The sequence below is a fragment of the Chamaea fasciata genome, unplaced genomic scaffold, assembly GCF_029207755.1.
Source record: "Chamaea fasciata isolate MVZ Bird 193981 ecotype frontalis unplaced genomic scaffold, bChaFas1.0.hap1 SCAF_5, whole genome shotgun sequence".
Classification (NCBI taxonomy): Eukaryota; Metazoa; Chordata; class Aves; order Passeriformes; family Sylviidae; genus Chamaea; species Chamaea fasciata.
The window spans coordinates 19,590,538-19,607,001 of NW_027094090.1; the positions used below are offsets into that span (position 1 = coordinate 19,590,538).

The window sequence follows — 16,464 nt, forward strand, 5'->3', positions numbered from 1 at the left end:
CCCACAAAGTAGCAGAAATCTAACAACTGAGATGAGCATTACAGATAATTACACTCTGGGAATAAGAAGTGGAGTTAGAGAGGTAGGTGGAAGGCCAAAATGGTTAAGAAAGCGTGAATATGCCACACTGGTGGGAAATTCTGCAATATTAATGAGTCTCCAATTCTGCTTATACCTTAGTCATCCTGATGTTTTCTTTACCAGTTTCAGTGAACAACCTTTTCCAAATTATGAGATAGGTATATTTAGCTGTTGGATTTGTGCTTTACTTACATGATTATTTTGGCTGAACTCTGCAATAAAACTCAAGGTGCTACTGCATCTGACAAGCTTCCACCTCTATCTCTTCTGAGAGTTTCTAGGCAAGAATGGCAGTACCTGGGATTACTGGGACACCAGTACACTATGGCAAGGAACAAGGCCTAATACTCCAGGACAACTACTGAGAAGAGTATCTTGTCCTAGAGGTGTCTTTTGGCACACTACACAGTGCTGTCTGCCAAGTCAAAGAACCAAACAGCAGAGAAACAGCCCAGGAAGATGCCCTCAGGACAGCAGTAAAGCAGCAGAACTACTGGTACTGATGCTGACATTTTAACCAAGATACTATCAATCCCAATCCTCCTAGAAGTGACCACAGATACTCTCAGCACCCCATCTCTGTGACCTGGAAGAAGTGAAGCTCTCCAAAATTTCTAACGCTAAGCATGAAAGATTCCTTTTCTTAGGTTTTGAGACCACACCACTGCTCTAAAGTGCTGATACCTTAAGATAATGCATTCCATGAAGACAGAGAAAAGCCGTAGAACCATTATTTTGGAAAAACTAGAAACATGAATTACCAAGCAGTATTTGATCTATTTGTTGTAGTGTTAGGATGGAATATGATAGTCTTTCAAGAACTGGCAGTCCCAAGGAGTTGGCTGTCTTGGCCAATATGAGCATTGCGCTTCCCTTTATTTTATTGTGGCCTTGGCTAAGATTCAAGATACTGTTCAAAACCAACAAATACAAATGTTATATTCATAATGTATCAGTCTGAGTACCCTAATATGACAAACCAGGGATAACATGTACAAAATAGGAATATTCTAAGATTGAAGCTTTAAACACTATTTAATTCAAAACTCAGCCAACCTTAGAGTGACTCTACACATAAGGAGATTGAGTGTACAGGAGAAGCAAAACAGCACAGAAACCACTTCAAGCAGATTAGAGAGACCTTTATAGAATTAGAGCATTTGAAATAATGTTTAATTTGATAACTTTAATTCTGTAGCCCAGATAAGATGCTCTAATAAATTCTATTTTGTAGATTTGAAATCATTAACAAAAGATTTCCTCCTTACAACAGAGTACTGTGTCTTAATTGCAAATCAAAGCTAATGTGAAGGACAGAATAGGTTCCTTAGTTTGCTTTCCTTTTTCTGTCTCATCCACAAGTAAATCCATATATACGACCAATATGCTTCTAAAAAATGCATATGTGTGATGGTGTTCTCTTTGATAACATGGGACACTATATCCTTTGATATTTGTATTTTACTGGCCCAGAAAGTAGATGGGGACAGTAGAGGGGACAACAAAGCAGAATTAAATTGTGATATTTTAATTGATTTCTCAGCAAACTAAAATGGCATATTGAAAAGAGTGAAATTTGTGGGTTTGAATCACATACAGTTGAGTAGAAATATGTATTTTTACCATTTTGAAGCACAATGGATGCTTCAAAATGGACCGATGAATTATACACTACTGCTGGCAAAAGACTTACCCTACAAAAACTGTCAGCCTCTGAAACAGAAGAAAACAGAGAAGAACCATCAGAGATCCTACCACTAGGTTGTTTTGCGCTCTAGTTTGCTTTGAATGTCCTTCCATAGTATTGTCCTGAAAAGCTTAAAATTCAAGGAGACAATGTAAATGCCTTTAACTTTTGAAGTTGCACAGAGTAAACAGTGGCATTTAAAAGGAAACTCTGCATGCATGGGAGGACAATTGTTTAAGTTTTCTAACCCCAGGATTGCCATCTCTTATTTAAAAATTCATCTGTTATAAAGGCCATTTTTAGTTCTGGTTTTCTGTAACACAAAGTTTAGCTACTGCAAATAATTCATACTGGATGACATATCAAAACACTTTTGAAGTTTGAAAGATTTATATTCTTGGCATTCTAGATCAACATTATAAAATAGTCCTTGTTTCATAACAGGAGTCTAATCTTAGCACCCTGTTAATCCTAAATCTCACTTTGTCCAAACAACAGAGCCATTGTTTCTACAGCTGCAACACAGTTTGCTCCTTGATTTGAATAGCCAGTAATGTTAAAATTTCTATTAGCATTTTGTAAAAAATTGTATTATCTTGTATTAAAATATAGCATTGTGATGAGCGACTTTAAAGCTGAAGCAGATGACAGAAAACAAACACCTATTCCAGCAAGGGATAGATGGTGATGTCCAGAGTAACATTTTCCAGTTACAGCCATTCTGACCATCCAGAACAAAATGAACCTTGAATCCAGACAAATTTGAAAGCTTAAAGTAAGATTTGGTCACTGAGCACAAAGAATTCAAGACAACTGAAACAACTACTGGGGATCTCTTAATCTGGAAATTAATTAGAGAAGAATGACATTTCTTTCTTACAGTTACAAAAGTTAATGTTGTTAAGTCTAGGAACTGGCAATAAACATTCAACTAACACAGCCAGTTCATTAAATCTTTGGTGACATAAGTTTATTTAGCATTTAATTGGTCATTGCCAAGGTTTATCCTATTTTAGTGAGGCCAAGAGTGCAGAGTGACGGTTTACATTTTTAATTATTCATTACATTCAGCTAATGTCCTCGGATTCAGACCCGATCACTATACAAACATACACTGATACGTTTCAAACTTGCTCTTACTCCTATTTTGATGTTCCTAGCGACTTAAAACCAGAACAAATACACTGAAGTGCATATTTACACTATGCTTGAATGTGTTTTAACAGAGTACTTCATTCTGACCACCTGCTATGTGTCACATAAAGCAACAAGGGTCAAAATCAGAAATAATTTTAGTCATCAATGGAGTAAAAATAGAGCAATGCCATATTCTTGTAATTTTTCAGAGCCTATTAACTCAAAGAAGATCTTTTTATAAACCCAGTGCAATTCCCTGTCCCTTTCCCACACTCTCCACCATTCCTGTTTTATTGCATTGATAATGGATCTTTTGAACAATAATTTTAAAAACTCACAACATGCTTCTGTCTCTACATTTCAATGTACGCTTCAGTTCACTTGCATTTAGTTGCACCTTGTGTGGACATACAGCAATCCAAATACTCTGAGTGGACACAGTGACCTGTTTTGCTCTTAGCAGTTGCTAAACTTTATTTCTCAAGTACCATTTACCATACAAATCATACTTTTTTTGCCCATTGTTAAAATTATACAACACAATCCTGACTTCCAGAAAATAACAGGAGTTCCACTACTGCATAACATAAAGGGACATTTACAAGCAAAAATGCAAAATATATTTTGTAAAATAATAAACATCGACCCTCAAAAATAAAGCACTGTTTTCCCTATAAAGAGAGATTTCTAACATATTTCCAGGGTTCACCCATGCAGATGACTGAGAAGACTGTTCACACTACATTGTTAACCTAGAACATGATTATCATGGCTAAATAACCACCTAATAAATGAAAAAAGCCTTTCCTCCAAGGCTGCTCCTCTCCTTCCATGAAGCTTCCAGGCATCTTCTTTACTCAGTTGACCCTTCTCCACAGCTTTGCAAGTCACATTACTATGAGATGCCATGTTCTGGAGTTCCTTTGTGGTTCTATGATTCTTTTCTGAGATTGTTCCTCCCCTGTTTGCTGGCTAAGGTGGGCACTTCTTTGTGCTCTAAGGTAGAGAAATATGTAAAAGTAGAGTTCACAGGTTTTAAGGAAGCAGAAAGAAGCTGGAGTGAAGCTCCGGAAAGTTCAGGACCCTCTGAAGTGCGTGGCTTGCTTTTCCTCAAACTCCAAATGCAAACACAGATCTGTTGTGAAAAAACAAACAAACAAACAAACAAAAAATCTAGGAGATTTATATTGCTGTCTGAGCTAAATACATCCAGGGCAAGACAGGGCTTGGGGATTCTCCATTTACTCTCAGGCTGTATACAGATCTGGCTTCAAAAATGTAGGTGGGACCACACTTCAGAGACAAATCCTTTGAGAGAGGAAAAATGTCAGAGTCTGAGGGCTGTTGTTTAGTGACCCTTCTACAAAACAGTCAGCCTGTTCCATTCATCCTGATATTAACAGTAAAAGTCCAAAGCAAACTTCTGAAGGGCAATGAACCCTTCCCTCCTCTTGCCACCCCTCATCAGATCTGGTCGTACAGTTTTGCCATCTTCCTGTAGGACAGGGACCCAGGTTTTAGGTCTTTGCAGGACTGAAAAGATATATGTAACCAGCGACACAGTGGCTAAGAGGACAGGCACATCCTGAAGGAGGGAGTAAGACGTGAGGCTGCAGCTCCACCTTTAGATAGAAATTGGCATTGAAAAGACCAACAGCGGGAAAAGCACCCGTAGCAGCTGGACAGCTTGAATTCACTCACACCGAAGGTAGGATATCTTTGCGGCAATGGAATCCACGATGCTGGACAGTCCCTCAAACAGCTCCCAGTGTCAGCTGCTGGCATTGGGTGTCTGGGTGCCCCCAGGACCACGCCTGCCCCTCCTGCACTCCAGCAGTTTTTCCAGTAACATCATTTTCCAGTCTCAGAAGAACACTCACATGGTGTAATGTCAAGAGACATCTCTCTTGCTCTCCCAGACCCTCTCCTCTTTCCTGGTCCACAATTCGGTGCATTGGTGTTTACATTACCCGGAAAACCGGTCAGCCTTGCCTCAGATGTTCCTGCTGCCTCAGAGAGTGATGTCTGCCCATGCTGCCACCACTCCCTGCAGAAGTGGTCCAGAGGCTCCAGTGGGGACCTGCTGCCCTGCAGGACACATGGCCAGGCCAGGAGGCACCTTCCCAGCACTTTTCCTTCTGAGGGACTTGAGATGCTCATAGCGCACCTAACACAGGCTCCAGAGGAATGGAGACTGGAGGACGATGCTCAAGCGGAAATGGTGAATATGAAGGAAGGGTTTCCCCAGCGGGATGTACTCAGTTATGTGGGAAAGAAGGGAGCTGGAGAGGACAAGGGGCAGGAGTGGGGGGATCTCAGCGAGTGGTGGTGATGCCCAGCAGGCGGGCAGGGACGCGGGCAGCAAGCAAGCAAGCCAGCACAATACCGATGAGCTGCAGCAGCGCCAGCCCCAGGGCAGCGGTGGCAACATAAAACATGTTGCTGCCGACGAAGGCGGACACCCTGCCGAAGCAGCCGTCGCGGTGCAGCCTGCGCGCGTCGGGCGGGCTGCGCTGGCAGCCGCGGCGGGCCCGGCAGCAGCTGAGGGGCACGGAGCCGTTCTGCTCCAGCCCCCAGGGCGAGGCCAGCCAGTCGCGGTAGCTCTCCACACCGCAGCAGGACAAGGCGCGCTGCAGCGCGTCCAGGGCGTCCGCCACCGCGTCGTCCTCCCCGTATGCCAGCAGCGCCTGGCGCAGCCCCTCCTGGAAGCCCTGAGCCAGGGTCTGGCGGTACAGGAGCGCCGAGAGCCCGGCCGCCAGCCCGGCCGCCAGCACGGCGGCCAGGAAGGCGCTGTAGGCGCGCAGGAGTCCCCGGTGCTCCGTAGCGGCGCCGAAGCATCCCAAGAAGCCCCAGATGATGACAGCGAGGCCGGTGGCCAAGAGGATGGCGGGGGCGCTGGGGTAGCCGCTGGCCGACAGCGCCAAGTAACTGCCCAGAGACACCTTGGCCCAGAGGCCGATGATGAGCATGGTCAGCCCCGCTGCCCAGAAGACGAAGCTGAAGGCCATGAGGGACAGCTTGAGCAGGGTCATGGTGCCCGCGGGCCCTGCTGTCGTCGGGAGGGCGGTGGCGGTCAGGATGAGGGCGTCCCGCGGCCGTCGGTGCCTCCGGACGGTGCGGAGCACGGGCGCCTCGGCGGAGTTCGAGATGCGGGCGGGCCCCTACGGTTCCCCGAGCAGCTGTCGGGGCGGGCCCGGCGCTCCTCCGCCCCGTCGCCTTTTTGAGGGCGCGGCCCGGGGCGGGCCGGCGGTGCTCGGCGCGCTGCGGGGCTCGGCGGGCGGGGACGAGCCGCCCACAGCGAGAAGCTGCCGGGCCCCGGGCTCCCCTCTCGTCTCCCCGCGAGAAGTAAACGGGTGAGACTGGCAGCTGCCTCTGCCCGTGGCACTGCGGACCCTCAGGCAAAAACATCCTGTAAGAAGAAAGCTCGATATTAACTTTTAGTGACATATGCTGCAGCCCAGGTTTACCCTGGGCAAGGGACTAAACTTTTATAAGTAGTAGGAGTAATACTTAAACAACTCACAGATAACCTACAGGAAGCATAACGAGAGGTTTTGGGTTTATTTCTTTTACTGCATCAAGCTGTGCTATTAGGACCCTTTGTCGAAATAAGCGCAAATCTGTACCTGAATATTAACTAGCTACACATTCAGACAGTCATTCAGTTTAGATTTTCCCGGCTGGAAACTATTTTCAGTGTGCCCTGACCCTGTTAAATATTCATTGATTTAGCCCATGATAACAGAGCCGCTGAGAAGACATTAAACCACAGCGAGGTACTGTTACATAACTCGTGGCCCAGGAAGCTCCAAGAAGAGATTCCATCATCAATGTAGTCTCATTGCAAAAGAGCAGAAGATAAGCTACTGCTACAAGTCAGGTTAAAAAAAAAAAAAAAATTGTAGGAAACTGTAAATGAGACAGTGTCTCAGTCAGAGGTAGAATTAGCATCTCCAGGCTTTGGTTTGTATGTGCAACAGTCACACCAAAAAAACAGGTCAGAGTATCCTGTGGTTCACATCTTTCAGAACTGAATTCTGAGGTTTCATTGCGTTTCAGTGTTAACATTTTCTTGATTTCTTTCTGTTACAGATTTAGGGAGGGAAAGGAGGTGCTTCCTGTGCTTACATTTTAATGCACAGGTTTAATGTACAACCAGAAACTCATAGTTGTCAAACCATTAATACAGCATAATCATCACTGAAACACCACTTGTTCTTTATTAAAGGCCTTGACAATTTCATTAGCAGGAGGATGCTATCTTCCCTACATTTTGCAGATTCTCTTCTTTTGCCAGTTTCCATGTTTAAGCTCTTCATCATTTTCTTGAGAGGTCACATCTGAGCTAGTTTGATTCTCAGATCTCTGAAGATTCCCAGATCTTTATGTCAAGGAAGATGTTGTAGGAATGATGATGTCCATGCTCTAGAAGTACTCCTCAGGACATTGCATTATATTACTGATTTTAGTTCTATATTACTCATTTTAGCACTAAATCATATGACTAATATCCACAGGGAAGAACATAAGCCCACAGCAAAGACAAACCAGAGGTCTGCAGGTGTGGAATTTCATAGTCAAAAGCTAAAAGACAATGATTGTCATGGTTTCACACCTAAATGAATAGTCAGTGTTGGGACCTCTGACAGTCACATTCCTGAAGCTATGTTTCTTCCAAAGTGAGTCTCTGCTGGCCAGGCATCTGTCAGCCATGCAGGGAAAAGCCCTTGCTGTCCTTAGAAAGGGCTGATCATTGCCGTGCTGCAATCTTCCAACCACCTGCGTTCTCTCTTAGGATTTTGCACCGTTTCATACAGTGTTTTTTTCCTTTTGATTCCTTGAACTGCTAACTAGCTACATCTCAAAACTACCAGCTGCTGTTTTGCCTTTCTTATCTCACATGTCTCTGTGGACTTGCTCACAATGGAGAAATTTTTTTCTGAAGTTTCTCAGATGTATCAGAACTAAGTCTTGGATCACAAATAACTGAAACCCACAGAAGGGCAAGACTAGCTATATTAAGCAGTGCTAATTAGGCAGAGGGGCTACAGACCCTTTTCACAGGTCAAACCCATGAATGTTTTTTCTGAACACTGTCTCAGGTTCAACAGGCTTCAACACCAATAAATAACACCAGTCAGTAGGATTTTCTGTTACCCTTGCCCTTCCTTGCAGTGAAAGCAGACAGGCAAAATAGCTTTAGAACAGGCTCATACCTTGGGAAGCATTATACCTGGTAGGAGCAGTCAGAGTATAGGGCATATGGGCAGATCTGCTGTCGTCCAGGTTGCTCTAACATGTGCCAGAAATAAAGAATAGTGCTAAAGGTACAGAAATCCAGATCTCCAAAAATACATTATATGATCTGTCAGTGCGGCTGTGAAGCATTTGACACAAAATTATAATGGGTTCACAAAATAACTATTGGTTTCATTGGTAATTATGTGTTGAACTTCCTCCAAAAATCATGTTAAGCATTCAGTGTTGAAAGATGCCAGATGATAATAACATTTGTGCTTTTTTAAACCAGGGTGAAATGAGTATACAGGGCCAAATTCTGTCCATTCTCATAATCCATGCTCCTGGAACTGTTTGGGTAAGTAGAGGAGGGGTAGGATTGGACTCTAGAGCATATGCAAAGTCATAAATGATGAAACAGCTTCAGTGTCTGAAAAATAAACTAACTGGAACAGCTTGATTTTTCGGACATTGGCCAAATCATAAATTATGTTTACATCTTAGTAAGAAAACTGTTAAAGAATCTCATGAAATCATACAAGTGAAAAAATTTTTATGATGTTACATGTGATATGTGGACTGACAATCTGATGAAAGAGAAATGATGTTCCATTCCATGTTGTTTTGGAAAGCAGTGTTGTGGAAATACCACAAGAAGGGAGGATCAGATGTGCCTAACCCACTAAATCAGAGCAGCGATACCTATTATCAAAGAGTGGTTACAGATATGGGCAGGAAATACACTGAGGTTGACCCTGGAAAATGCAAACTAATATATCCTAGAGAAAACTGGTGCTTACTGACAGCAAGAAGCTGCCTGCCAAACCATGCATCTGAAGGACATGTGGGTGATGGGAGATACTTAATTAGGCAGCACTTTGCAATACTATTTGGCAAGGAACAGCAGTTTGCTTGAAGCATGAATTTTCCTCTTCCCTTACTGTTTTGGTTTGGTTTTGGTATTGTAGCACCTTAAGTGTTACACCTCCTTCCTGGCAGATGCATGGTGATTTTAAATTAAAGTGATCATCTCAGCTTTCTGTGGGGTTTCTTTTTGCAGAGTTTACACTTGAAATTCTGAAGTGGCTGTTTCCCATCACTCTGTATCTGAGGGAAGAACAATGCAGGGATTCTTCATGGCTTTTCAAGGAAACTGAGCCTTTTTGTGGTTCTTAGTTCATGACTATTTAAGGTATCTCTGGCTAGAAGAATGAGTGGCAGCACGGGCACAGAGAGCAAGATCAGGTAGTTAGGAGCTCTACCACAAAAATATGGGTAGCAAGAGTAGCTTTAAAAAGTATTGGTTTAATGTGCTCAAGTGTATTTTCCTTAGACACCTGAATGAGATTTTCATGTCATGATTTACAGAGAGGTACTATAGCTGCTAAAGTACCTGCATTTATTTACCTTGGGGAAAACTAGAAGTCCTGTGATGCCACCATATTGTTCTGCTGGTGTTATATTAGTGTACCTTTGGTGTTGCAACTATTTCTTATTGGTAGTTTATTGTCTGGCAATATGCTTAAGAGCTCCTCCCATGGACAAGATGCCTACTGGGTGGGATCCCTGTAAATACAAAACAAAAGTGTCTCCTATGGTAAATTCTAATATTGCAATGCTTTGTCAAGTTGAGTGATTTCTTACACCATAAATTCAAGTCCATTGAGTTCAGTAGAATTGTTAATAAGAAAAGCAGGTTTTCAGTGTAAGATAGGATATCTAATTCCAATTGAAATTATTTTCATGTAAAACTGAAAGTTATCTTTATTTTAAATTGCATCAGATGAAACAAAAGTCATAGTTTTACAGACTCTTAGGGCTATGCAGCATGGGTATGGTGCAAGCCCAGGCTGAATGGGAAAAGATGAACTTGGAGAAAGAGAATTTCCCCTTAATCTTTCCATTCATTCTGGGAAGGAAATGTGTCAAGATTTCATAACAGAACTCAATTCCAATTGCAGGTCCCTTCAGGGAAAAGGAATAGATTATGAAACGCCACATATTATTTGCCCCATTGTCATAAACCCTTGGTCCAAGAGGAAATATTGGTTAAACTGCTTGTGCTCTATCAGCAGACTGAGGGATGCAGCCTGGGCAGAGCAGAGAGGCACCCAGGTGGGGTTCCTAGCAGCTTGCATAGCTGAGCAGATGTCTCCACCATAGTTGCTGCAGCAACTATGATCCTAAGGAGGAACTCAACCTACTGATCCTTGGAATGTACTAATGTACTTCACCAACAGTACTAGCATGAGCACGAATTTTTTTCACAGCAAGTTTATTTTAGGAACTCAATTGTACAATCTCTGCCATATATCAGTTACTTTGCTATTAATAGCAATCATCAGAGATCCTTTGAATTAATGATTTACTTCTAATGTGTTTTTTAACCTTAAAATAAAACACAAAGTTTAATTTTAGCTGTACCTTCACCGTAACTAGAGGAAAATATGATCCATGCCTTAAGCAAGTCTCTCAAGGAAAAAGTCAATGCAATTTCCATTTACCCCACAGAAATTCATTATATGCTGAGCATCAGATATATTTCAACACTAGTATATCCAAATAGCATGCAGGCTGGGTTGGTGGTAACTTGTCAAAATACCATGTCAAAGGAATAAAAAAAAAAAAAGGTAGATCTTTAAATTTTTCTTTTAAGGAGCAATGGGAGAATAAGATATGATTAAATATTGCCAAATTTTACACTTGATTTTAAAATATTTGAACATATTTCTATTAATTATCTGTTTCTACTTATTATATTAGGAGCTGAAGGTATTAGGCATTTCACATATGGGATGTGTGTCATGTGCATATTGTCAGCTGTTCAGTGTACTTGACAAGTCATCATTCATATAACATTCACCTACACTTATCAATACAGATTTCCATATATGAGATTTCCAAGGTCTGCAGTAACAAAAATCTCTTCCACTTTTCACTTGGCTGGTATAATTTTGTATCACCTTTGCTGGGTTTGAAAGTTAATGATCTTATTTCTTTATAGCCCCTTTTCTTTTTCTGTCTTATCTTAAACAAATGCCATGGTACTAATTATGGAGTAACCAATGCAAAACAGAGTAAATTAGGGTAAACTAGGGAGTCATGTTGCATAGCACAACTACTTTTCTCTTCAATTTTGTCACAACCATGGAGGCTTCCAGTTCACAAATGCTGATGTAAGGGAGAAGACTGTTCCTCTCTGGATGCACAAAAAAGACCCCAATACACCATGTAATTTTATTTTGTTGTGTAATCAATAGACAGTAGACTTTTAAATGATATTGTAAGTGTAACTTTATGGAATGAACATCTGTCATTGCTGATTATATTAAAAAGATAATGCACACAACCTGATGTATAGAGGGGATCTATATGTTGCATGTAATGTGCTTTTCTCAAAAAATACCTACCAGTAGTCCCTTGCTTCCTACTGGTGCTTGGCACAAAGTTAGTGGGGAAAAAGAATATTTGGTTACAATCAAGGTTCATGGTTTCTGTGTCTCTGAGTGAGGAATTGGGAAATCTCATGGATAATTGCATGGCTGAAGCATTTAGCAGAAAACAGAGGTCCAATGCAAAGGCAGGTATTCCACATGTACCAGCTGATTCCCAGCTGAACACGTCTTCTTTGTCTCTGCTGTGCTTCTGTGTTTTGGCAGATCTCGCCATCACAGGAGAGGACAAGGTGACCACACACACTGTGTGTGGGCTGGTGAAAGAGCACCACTGTTATCCTGGGGTCACCCAAACCCTTATCTTTGCTGAAGTGAAAGGTTATGGCTTTCTGTAACGCAACAACAGGTTTTTCCAAGCCTTGGGGCCTGGATCCATGTTCTTTTACAGCTCCCTCGAATTGCTCACATGAAGTGTACTGTCCTCAAGCAAGCATTGCTCTTGCCTGCTGTAAAGGTCAGGAAAGGCACCACACTGGCAATCATTTATCAGTCTGCCTGTCCTCTCTGATACCCAGATATGAAAAATCTTGTTTAGCTCTTTATGGTGATAAAATCTTAAGTATTCTTACTACAACTTTGTATTAAAATGCCTGTTACATTATTCATTCTATAGCTTGCCTGTAGACAATAAATCATTAATCAGCATGGTAGAAACATGAGAATTACAAGAAGTCTTCTTAGAGTTTCCTATGGGAAGGATAGTAAGGATTGCTGAAAACTTTCTTCTTTTATTTTTTGTGACACATTTTTCATGTACTTTTAAAGTTACTGGTCTTCATAGGATCATGAGAGAAAACTCCTGCTCAACTAACTTAATTTCCCTTTATGACAAGGTCACCCATCTAGGTGACCATGGGAAGACAGTCGATGTGGGATTCTTTTTATTTTGGCAAAGCTTTTACAGTCTCTCACAGTATCCTTCTGGACAAAATGCCCAGCACACACAGCTGAATGTGTCCATAATACATAAACAGTATGATTTTATACTGCTGTAGTTTGGGCTCTTTTCCCAAGAAAAACAGCCAATTTAGGCAGTAACCTGTCTACGAACTATTCAGGTTTTCAGATGGTGAAACTTTGTTGTGGGGCACACGCAGCCATTAAGCAAGTGGCTTGGGAAGTTATTGCTGTTAGCTCCTATATTCTTACCGGAGGTGGAGATTCAGATTACAAGAGTGCTTCTAGGCCACTGTCATGCCGGGTAGGATGGATTTGCATAAAGCCTCCCAAGTTCATTAGGGGCACTAAACTCTGATTGAAGGGTGATAACTCTTTAAACTGCTCTACCAGGACCACAAGCCTCGGGGCAGGTGACTGGAAGCTGTTCGTTGTGACCATGTGGTAATTTTACTCTTCCTTTTTTTTCCTAATAGAGTCCTTTTCAAACTTGTCTGCATTTAACCAGTAAGTTCTCCACCTTCTCAGAAATCCTGAGGATGTTTCCTTCCTTCTCTTCACTCTTATGCTTAGGTGGATGCCCCAGGACTTTTTGCAGAAAATTTGAACATGTTTATTTTCTTGGAAATTCCACCTCTTTGTTTCAAGGTCCATTACAGGACACAGGCATGGGAATTGACATTTTGACTCAAATCCATGGGAGGCAATTGAATATTCTGATATGCTGTAGGTATAACTTTTGATTTTAGGTTCTGATTTTGCATTGTGTAACTTCTCCCTACTACTGAAACAGGTACACAAACACAATGTAACATTAAGGTGTCCTAATGATTTTATTAGCAACTTAATTCTTTTTTCAGAAGAAAGGAATTATGAAGGGACCTTTCATATGTTGAGCACTTTTCCATCCAATCTATGAAGGCAAAAGTAGCTGGGATTTGTGAATCAGAGTATTTCTAGATATTAGTAGGAAAGGGATTGTAATCATGTGACAGGCTTGATTTTTTAAAAATTGAATTACATAATTGAACAAATGCAATATTAACAGTATTGAGCTCTCCAGCTTTAGCCCACTCAGAGCAAGCTCCTGGAACCAGATCCTGTAGCCACTGCAGTGAGAGAGAATTTTGCCAGGGACTTCAATTGTGCAAGCTTTGTCCTCAAATGCACGTACACATAAGGAATCTTACTGCTCATGCAAACAGGGGAGCTGATGAGTGGGCTAGTTGATTACAGCACTTTCACTGATTCCACATATGGATGTAGTATGTGGGAAAATGTTTGCACCACCTGCTCAAATTATCTTACTGTTCTTTGCTTTGAATGATCCCCTGGCCAATCAGTGGTGAGCAGGAAGCACCCAGCTCTTTCAATTCCTGGTTTCAATTTGTTGTAGGAAAAGCTGTTGATGTTTATGTACATCCCAAGGCTTGTGAGAACAGAGTAATTTAAAAGAAAAAATCGTATTGCCAAACCATAGGTTTCAGTACAACTTTAAACCAGGAATCTGGACCCCTCATTCTATTTCTTGTGTTCACATCTCACATTGACATCAGAAATGATTTTCAGTGCTTCATTAACTGGTCTTTATCTTCAACTCATTTGTTTACTTATTTGCAGGGATTACAACCAAAGCCTCCCATAATGCCATACAGCTTTCAAATCTGAGGCAGACAAGTGTGCATTATGGATTGCAAACTGGCATTAGCCCAGATTTTCTGCTCTATGGCTCTAATCCAGTCTGTGATTAGTTGAAGACAGCACCGTGCAATTTAATTTTCATGTGTAGGAACAAGACCACATATAATAGCTCTGTTGTTTCTCCTTGTCTTCCAGAGATTAAGGGGGTTAGGCTTTGTTGTGATACTTGCATTTTCCTCTGGTGAACAGAAAGATTGATATGTACAATCCTAGGCTTCCTCACAGAGGTACGTCTCTGTTTTGCCCTCTTTTCCAGCCTTTCCTGTAGAGAAGCACAGGCTCTGATTTGCCTCCTGGGTGAGGAAAGCCCAGAGCAGGTGTCTCACATCCACCTTGCTGGCACAGCAATGCCATGTTGCTCGTTCCCCATGCCCCCCACACAAACGACCTCACAGACAGCCCTGTGCTGATGCAGCTTCTGTACCCAAGCTGTGTTACCCACAGGTACTAGGAATGCCTCTACAATGTGCTGTGCTCTGCATGTCTGCTACAAATTTAATGGAAAGGGGGGGAGCAGAGGATGGGGATGATGCAGAGGAAGAACAAAAGAGCTGTAGTCTTTCCACCCCCTCTGCCATCAGCGCCATCCTCCTCCACATGCACGCTGTGGATTGCACACCTGCCTGTGCCTGTGCTGCAGTCACCAGCACAGCAGCTAGGCCAGGGACCGGGCTGTTAAAGCCTTGCTCACAGTCATCAGCTTCTCTTCACAGCAACCACTCATGATGAACTGTCCCCACATCTCACACAAATTTAAGGGAAAATTGTAAAGTCCAGAGACAGTTGAACTAGTCCCGTGTGTGGTTTGGTTCTTCTGATTTACCAAATAATCTTTGTTGGAGCCTGTTCCAGCCACATACAGCAGCTCCGTCGTAGAAGCAGCATAGAAGGAACAGCTCCTAGACCTTCCCAGCCTCAGGAGCACAAGACCAGTGCACTGGATGGCACTCTTGACATGGCAGGCTGCCACCTCTGCGCTGCCCGAGTGACAGAGCAGCCCTATCCCTCCTGGGCGCAGAAGAATCGCTCTCTAACTTCCCTCTTAGCGTGTTTAGATGCTGTTTCGGAGCAACGTGAATATAGGCCATACTCCCGATCCGAGAGAATGAAGCACGCTGGAGATGGCCCTCGGGTGCTTTTCTGAGCGATAACAAACATGCAGCGAGTGAGACCGAAATGACAAACCTGCGTCTTCTCCAGGGAGGATGGTCAAAGAAATTCAGCGAAGCTGCTAGTCATTCTGTCTTTCTTCTTCTGCCTCGCAGTCTGAGATGGATGATGTCTCCCAAAATTACGCCAGAAAAGCAGGCCGAGGGAGGGGTGCGGGGGCTGTGCAGGTGTGGGGTGACCGGGCCCCCGAGGGGCGCTGACGGAGCGCGGCCGGCAGGGGGCGCCCCAGCCCCGCGGCAGCGCCGCTCCCGCTCCCCGGCCCGGCCCCGCTTCCGCGGAGAAAATCTAGAGAAGGCAAGAGAAGAGGTGACAATGTTTAAACAGGTGAAGGCTGCTAAAAGGAGAAAGTCCTCCAGTCCCACAGAGAACGAGCTACTGGGCTTGAATACAAGCAAGCATCAGTTTAGGTCAGATGTTTGAATAACATTTCTAATGCTCAAGGGGTTTTTTTGTTTTGTTTTGTTTTGGGTGGTAGTAGTGATTTGTTCTTTATTACAAGTTCTTAAGAATCTGTTGTGACATGGACAGACATATGGCCATCCAGGAAACAGCCTGGTACCCTCCCTGGCAATCTGTTCAGGCGCTGATTGAAATGTTGCACTGGGTCTCTATTTGCTACAAACCAGAGACCACTGAAGTAAATCGAGCTCTTCTGGATGATGTCACCATTACTCCTATCACTTCTTAAGAAACCTTATGTAAAAACAACTTGTTTAAGAAAGAGAAAGAAGAGAGCAGAATGGATGGAAGATGAAGGCAGGAGGGAGGAAATAAAAGAAGGAAAGAGAGGAAGGAAGGGCAGGCAAAAGCGCACTTAGCTTCCCCTCCTCGTTCCTAACCCTGGAAATCCCAAAAATTCCTGGAAATTTCTGTGGCTAAGAACAGCGGCATGTTCATGAGGAGCCTTCCTGGCTCATTACACAGCAAACTTACTTCAGATATACTGTACTGTGGCTGGTAACAATTCTGTGAGGCTGTTTCAGTATAAAAAAAGAACTGCATTTTAAGTAGAGTTGAAACACTAAAGAAATCCGAGAATCATCTATCATGCCCTCTCTGCACTACTAGCATTTGCCATTGATCTCAAAACAATCCCAC

General features: G+C 42.9%; 1 pseudogene; it reads right to left on the reverse strand.

The window, feature by feature from the left end:
• Nucleotides 1–1,120: 1,120 nt before the first annotated feature.
• On the reverse strand, nucleotides 1,121–5,937 carry LOC136290137 (tetraspanin-7 pseudogene; annotated as a pseudogene).
• Nucleotides 5,938–16,464: the final 10,527 nt, after the last annotated feature.